General features: G+C 53.2%; 1 protein-coding gene across 6 annotated transcripts in view; it reads right to left on the reverse strand.

The window, feature by feature from the left end:
- IRF2 (interferon regulatory factor 2) overlaps positions 1 to 3,454 on the reverse strand; it is an 87,081-nt gene extending 83,627 nt beyond the window's left edge. For 3 of the 6 annotated variants that reach the window (XM_063637745.1, XM_063637742.1, XM_063637740.1), the window contains exon 1: positions 3,260 to 3,454. The gene's annotated coding sequence lies outside the window, so the exon portion shown is untranslated. Of the gene's footprint in view, positions 1 to 2,880; positions 2,939 to 3,259 lie in introns of those variants that run through there. The other 3 variants (XM_063637741.1, XM_063637747.1, XM_063637748.1) reach the window with 3 other exon arrangements.
- Positions 3,455 to 6,000: the final 2,546 nt, after the last annotated feature.

The raw sequence follows: 6,000 nt of genomic DNA on the forward strand, positions 1-6,000 counted from the left end.
ACACATTTGTAGATTGCCATAATTTATGCAATGTTCTTTCACATACAGTATCTCAATTGTTCATGAAAGCAACACGATGAGATATAGTTAAGAATTATTATTACCCTCCTTACAGCTAACCCCAAAAGGTAATAACTGTATGTATTTTTTGTTGTTAATGGTCAGCTCACTAACCAGAACACAACCTAGTGTAAAGACGCTGTCTTTCTCGCTGTCAGTTGAGTATACAGAGGCTAGCACTGTGTCTGGCTTATAATAGATGTTCTAAGGATATTTATTGAGTGTGTACATAAATTCTTTTGTCTGCGTTAAGCCCTTTTTGGTATAAGGCAGATAAGGGAACTATAACCCAGATACTCCATTTAGATAGAGTACAGTGGTTTTTCACTATCAAAAGGATATTATGTGAAAATGCTCTAAAAACAACAGTTTTGTACGAGATGATGTTAAGAATAAAAATATAACATTGGTGGTAACATGAGAAAATTGATGCACATCAAATGTGGAGCATCCAAAGTTTCTCTTTTTCCAGTAAGTTTAAACATCTTTTGCTCTGGTACACTATTTGCCTAACAAAGTGTTTGAGAAAGTGGGATAAAAGTGGGACCATTGTTCATAAGGCTGTCAGAACTTCATGGCACGCATGTGTTTGCCATAATTTGCTTCCAGTTTGACTACAAATCCTTACTTTTGATTATGCTGACATTTTTACAGGTAAGTAAATCTGAAATAACTGGAACTTTCTCTAACAAAAAAATGACAACTCACTGAGAATGAAATATGTAAATGTTTAATTTTAACAAGCAGTTACAAATCGTAACAGACAAGAACTCTTGGATCTAAGAGACCAAAATGTAATTTCTTACACAACAGACAAAGTTACAAGTTATAATCGTTCACTAATTACAGTGAAATTCCGGACTTTGACACATCAATCAATAGATGTTCCACCGTTCCCCCTACAGATCCCAGTTCAAGTCTTAAATATTTCATCTGCTGAAGTTTCCTCAGAAAAGGCTCCTTTTCCCAGGATTTTTTAGGTTTCTATTTTTGCCCCTTCTCCCCCTAAAAGAAGAATAAAGGAAAGTTGGGGAAATCAGAGAATCCTGAATCTGCGTGTGCGGTGAAGTTAAACAGAGTCACGCTCTGGGCCTGGTAGGGATAACTGCATCTGCCTGGCATCAAGACTATCCACCGCCTGGTCTAACCCCAGACCCCCTCGTGCACCTGCCCTTAAGCACCAAAAACTGAACTGCTCAAAAAGAACCTGCAGCCGATCTGAAAACTAGTAAATGACTGCAGGCTTGACAGCAGTCTCAGTGATTCCTGAAAATCCACAACAGGAAATCTAACTATCCTCCATACCTCCTGGCCATTCATCAAAAGCAGACCGAGTCACAGCCATAAGGAAGCCAGTGGCTGAAGACCAATGCCAGCACCACTTTTCCTCATTTAGAACAACTGAGTTTTTTCCTTCCATAACCAAGGACAAGGAGCAACCGGAGGGAGGAGGTTGAAGAGGGAGGGGGCGGGCAATATGTCCCCAAGTTTCAGACAGTAGCGGGTTAGAAACAAGCGAAAGCCACCTCGCTCTTCTGAGCTACCTCGGCTGCCAGTCCCCGGGGTCACATCCGCAGCCGATCGCCAAGGGTCCGGCCTACACCGACTGACCCGGGCTTTTCACCTGGTGCCCGACCACGGCCCTGGCGCCCGGCCCAGGCTGCCTGCCTCCTTCCCCTCCCCCGCTTCTTAGGGAACAAGGAGGAGAGGGTGGCAAACGCACCCAGACCGGGGACCAAGGGGAGACGCCGGCGCGTGCTGGGAGGGGCAGGAGTTACACCCGCGACCCTTGGAACTTGGAACAGCTTCCCCAGCCCCGGCGGGCGCCGGCCCCCAGGCCGTGCCACTGGGAGCAGGCGGGCGCCGCGATTGGCCGCGGCCGGCTTCACTCGGTGGGCGAGCCCTACCGGCGAGGCGGAAAGGAAGTGGCGGCCGCCGCGGCTTTGCACCAACCATGTTCGGCCAGCGGGCGAATGTCACCCGGCGCCCGGAGCCGGGTCGGAGGGCACGGGGCGGGCACTCGCGTCCCCACCCCGCCGCGGCCCGCGCCCCGGGACCCCGAGGGGACGCCGGCCCCCGCTGCGCCGCTCAGTCCCCGGAGGCTCCCCGCCCCCACCTCGCCCGCTCCGTAGCCGAGGCGGGTCAGGCCCAGCGCGCGAGGCCGGTCGGGGGCGCCTGCGGGGACCCGGGGGCGCACGGCGCTAGGCCGCGGCCCGGGCGGCTGACCCCTCGGCGCGGTGCCCTCCTGGGACCCGCCGCCCGAGCCCCTCGCGCGCTGGGACAAGTGCAGTGACAAAGCCCCAGGGCCCGACCGGGCGCTGGCCGGCGGGAAGGAGGACGCGGCGTCCCTTCCGAGCGGCGGCGGCGGCGGCCCAGCCCCCAGGAAGCAGGGCGCGTCAGCCAGGCCCGGCGCCCGGCCCGGCTCCGAGCCCGCCGTCCCGCCCCGGCCGCTGGCACCCGACGCCCGCGACCCGACCCCGAGCCCCGCAGGCAGGAGAGCCCCTGGACCGCCGCGGGGCGCCCCAGCAAGTTTCCTCTGGCCGTGGCTGGAGGCGCTCCTCCCGGCGGGGGAGCGGGCGCGGGCAGCCGGGCGGGCGGCGGTGCCTGCTTATTTACGCTGGAGGCAGCCTGGAGAGGCGCCGCCGCGGGCACCGAGAAGGACCCGCTCCCCTCCTTCGGATCCGCTGGCGGCGGTGGCTGCACACACACACACACGCGCACACACAAACACGCACATACACACAATTTTGTTTTAAATGAGGCCCGACTCCAGCGGACCTGCACCCCCACACACAACCCCTGGGGCGCAGAAGCACACACAGCAGGTCTGTGTCCATGGAGCCACCTCTCCGCATCTGCAAATCCAAAAGTGAAATTAAACCTCCACCAACCTCCTCCTCCTCCTCCCTCTCTACCTCCTCCTCCTCCTCCTCCTCCTCCTCCTCGCAGCCTCAGCAGCCCCAGTAGCAGCAGCAACAGCAGCAGAACCTGCTTCCCCTAAAATCAGATTATCCATAATTGCGCCGACTGTTCCTCCAAAAATCGGTATTAATATTTATGAACCCCGGCATTTTCCGTCTGCAAAACATCGTGTCAAGGCATCAGGACACGCATACACACACGGCCTCCCACAGTCCCCAGAAACATGCCCTCGAGAGAAACACACTCACAGTCACAACTATTATTTGAAAAATGTTACCTCTCAGTGTGCTTTTTTCACGCTACCAATACAATTCCGCAAGGTATAAGTGTTGCTAGGGTGTGTGAAATGGAAATGAAAGCCCGTCAGTTGAATAATCGCAGGAGCAAAACTAAAAGTTACTCCCCGGCTTGCCTGAGAACAGTCCAGATCGAAAGCAAAACAAGGAGAGGAAACTGCGAAGAGCCGCGGCTGGAAATCCCCCCACCCCCCGCCCTCCTCCGGCCGCGCTCCCTCCCTCGCCTCCCCTCTCCGCCCTCCTCCCTCCGCCCTTCCTCCCCAGTGTTTGTTTCAAGCTTGTGCAACCGGGAGGTGGAGGCGGAGGGAGGGCGCGAGCGGCCCGGCCGGGAGGTGCGGAAGTTCGCCGCAGCAGCTCATTGGCGGGCAGCGTCGCTTTCATCATTTCTCGGAAAAGTCTATTTCATTTTCGCTTCCCCAGGTCGCGGCGGCGGGAGCAACAAGCAGCGGCTCGTGAGTCCGTGGCTCGCACCCAGGGGCGTCCGCACGTGCGGCTAGAACGCCCGAGTCGGGGTCCGGGGTGGGGGGCGCAGGCCCGCGGCGGTAGGGGAGGAGAGCGGGCACCCGAGTCTCCATCCTCAGGGTGGCCTCAAGGTTCCAGGAGGGCGTCCGGCGAAGGCACGGGGCTCCGACCATCCAGTTAGCAGGGCTGGTGTGACTGTTTAGAGTAAATGAAAATTCGTTTTGTGACACTGACCACCTCCAAGGAATGAAAGGAGCAGTCAGCCGAAACGACAGCATTACTTGCGTCCTTACCTAATTGGAACCTTATCCGTGGCCGAGGGTGCCACCATTGGAGGGCCGCCGCCCCCTCTGACACCACCTGGCGCTCCGCTCCATTTAGGAGCTAGAACGAAAAGGAGGTCCATCCCCCAGTAAGTCACATCCCACGCCAAGATGAGTTCTGGAGCCTGTGCGACCGAAGTTTCCTCACTACAGGGCGAGGTGGACCAGGGTGTGAGTTACTTTGACTTCAAGACGTCTCGGTGGCGGCTGGTTCTGGAGAGAGGCTTTATACTGGAGCACTTCAAGCAAAGTTCAGCGGGGGCCTCCTTAACTCACTGGCTGGTCACCCTTGGCCTCGGTTTTCAACCAAAGCCTAAGGCCTCAGTTTTCAACGCTGTAAGTGGAAATGAGAGAAGAAGGTACAGCTTGTGTGACAGGTGCAGCAAGCAATGCAACTTCCTTGGGACCTACCCTTTGTGGTCTCTTGCTTTAAAAGTATAGATTCACATTTAGTTAGACCTGTTTCTTCCTCGCATGCAATTTCACCAGCCTTTTCCCAGACTTCTGTACTCAACAGAGGAAGTTCCTTCTTGGGAGACCATAGCTGTTTGTAAACAGTTGCCAAAAAAAAAAAAAAAAAAAAAAAAAAAAAAAAAAAAAAAAAACAAAACAAAACTCCAACACCTCTCTGTCACACAAGTACTGAATTATATAGACTGGAAAAATAGAAGTATCCAAGTAAACGTGTGTGGTAAGGAATGGCTAAAGTTCAGGATTCTGTTTTGTGGCTCTGGTCTCAGAAATAGACCTCACATACACATTATTCCTTATCCCCTCTATTTTAATACTCACTTTTTTTTTTTAAGAGACAGGGTAGGCCAGGTGCGGTGGCTCATGCCTGTAATCCCAGCACTTTGGGAGGCCGAGGCAGGAGGATCACCTGAGGTCGGGAGTTTGTGACCAGCCTGACCAACATGGAGAAACCCCGTCTCTACTAAAAATACAATATTAGCCAGGCATGGTGGTGTATGCCTGTAATACCAGCTACTTGGGAGGCTGAGGCAGGAGAATTGCTTGAACCCAGGAGGTGCAGGTTGTGGTGAGCCGAGATGGTGCCATTGCACTCCAGCCTGGGCAACGAGAGCGAAACTCTGTCTCAAAAAAAAAAAAAAAAAAAAGAGAGTGTCTTGCTCTGTCACCCAGGCTGTGCTATCATAGCTTACTGTAACCTTGAACTCCTGGCCTTAAGCGATCCTCCTGCCTCAACCTCCCAAGTAGCTGGACCACAGGCCTGTGACAGTGCGTGGCCCAGCCACTGACTTTCTTACGTCATATAGCAATGACCACTAAGGGAAAGTCTATACAAACTATAGAACAGTTGTCATTCTTTACCCAACCCGGGGACACAAGTTAAAAACCTAGTATTTATTCTTTTTTTTTTTTCTGTACCAAAACAATCATCTTCCTTTATTTTCCCTGGAGCAGGAAGAGGAGAGTGGAGAAGAAGGGAAGAATGCAAGGTGTCACTTTGAACGTCTCATTCACCACACACGTGGGCCTCCACTCTCATGTCAGCAGCCTCCGTGCACAGGCCCCAGGTGAAAGAAATAATGAGGTCTAGTTGGACCAGCTAACACTGCCTGCCTTGTGTTTATGAAAGGCAGCTGCCTCTGTGGTGTGATTTCAGGGGAGCCAGACAGGGCTGGGGCCACGAACCTGTATCCTGCATCCTAACCACCTATTGCCATGCATGAGGCTAACTGGAAACTCACTTGCTGGGTGCAGATAGCTTCCAAACTATTGTGATGCTCATGCTCGACTTCCCAAGGAACGTGTTTCAGGAAAGGCCATTGCCCTCATTATGGTCTTTGATAAGCAGAAAGAAATTTGTTGTTCCTTTTTTTTCTTAATGTCCTACTTCGTGCAACATACATCCAATCAGTCATATCCTATTGACACTACCCCTAAATATCTCTGGGCCTGGCCCGTGCTCAGGG

This window comes from Symphalangus syndactylus, chromosome 4 (genome assembly GCF_028878055.3).
Source record: "Symphalangus syndactylus isolate Jambi chromosome 4, NHGRI_mSymSyn1-v2.1_pri, whole genome shotgun sequence".
NCBI lineage: Eukaryota > Metazoa > Chordata > Mammalia > Primates > Hylobatidae > Symphalangus > Symphalangus syndactylus.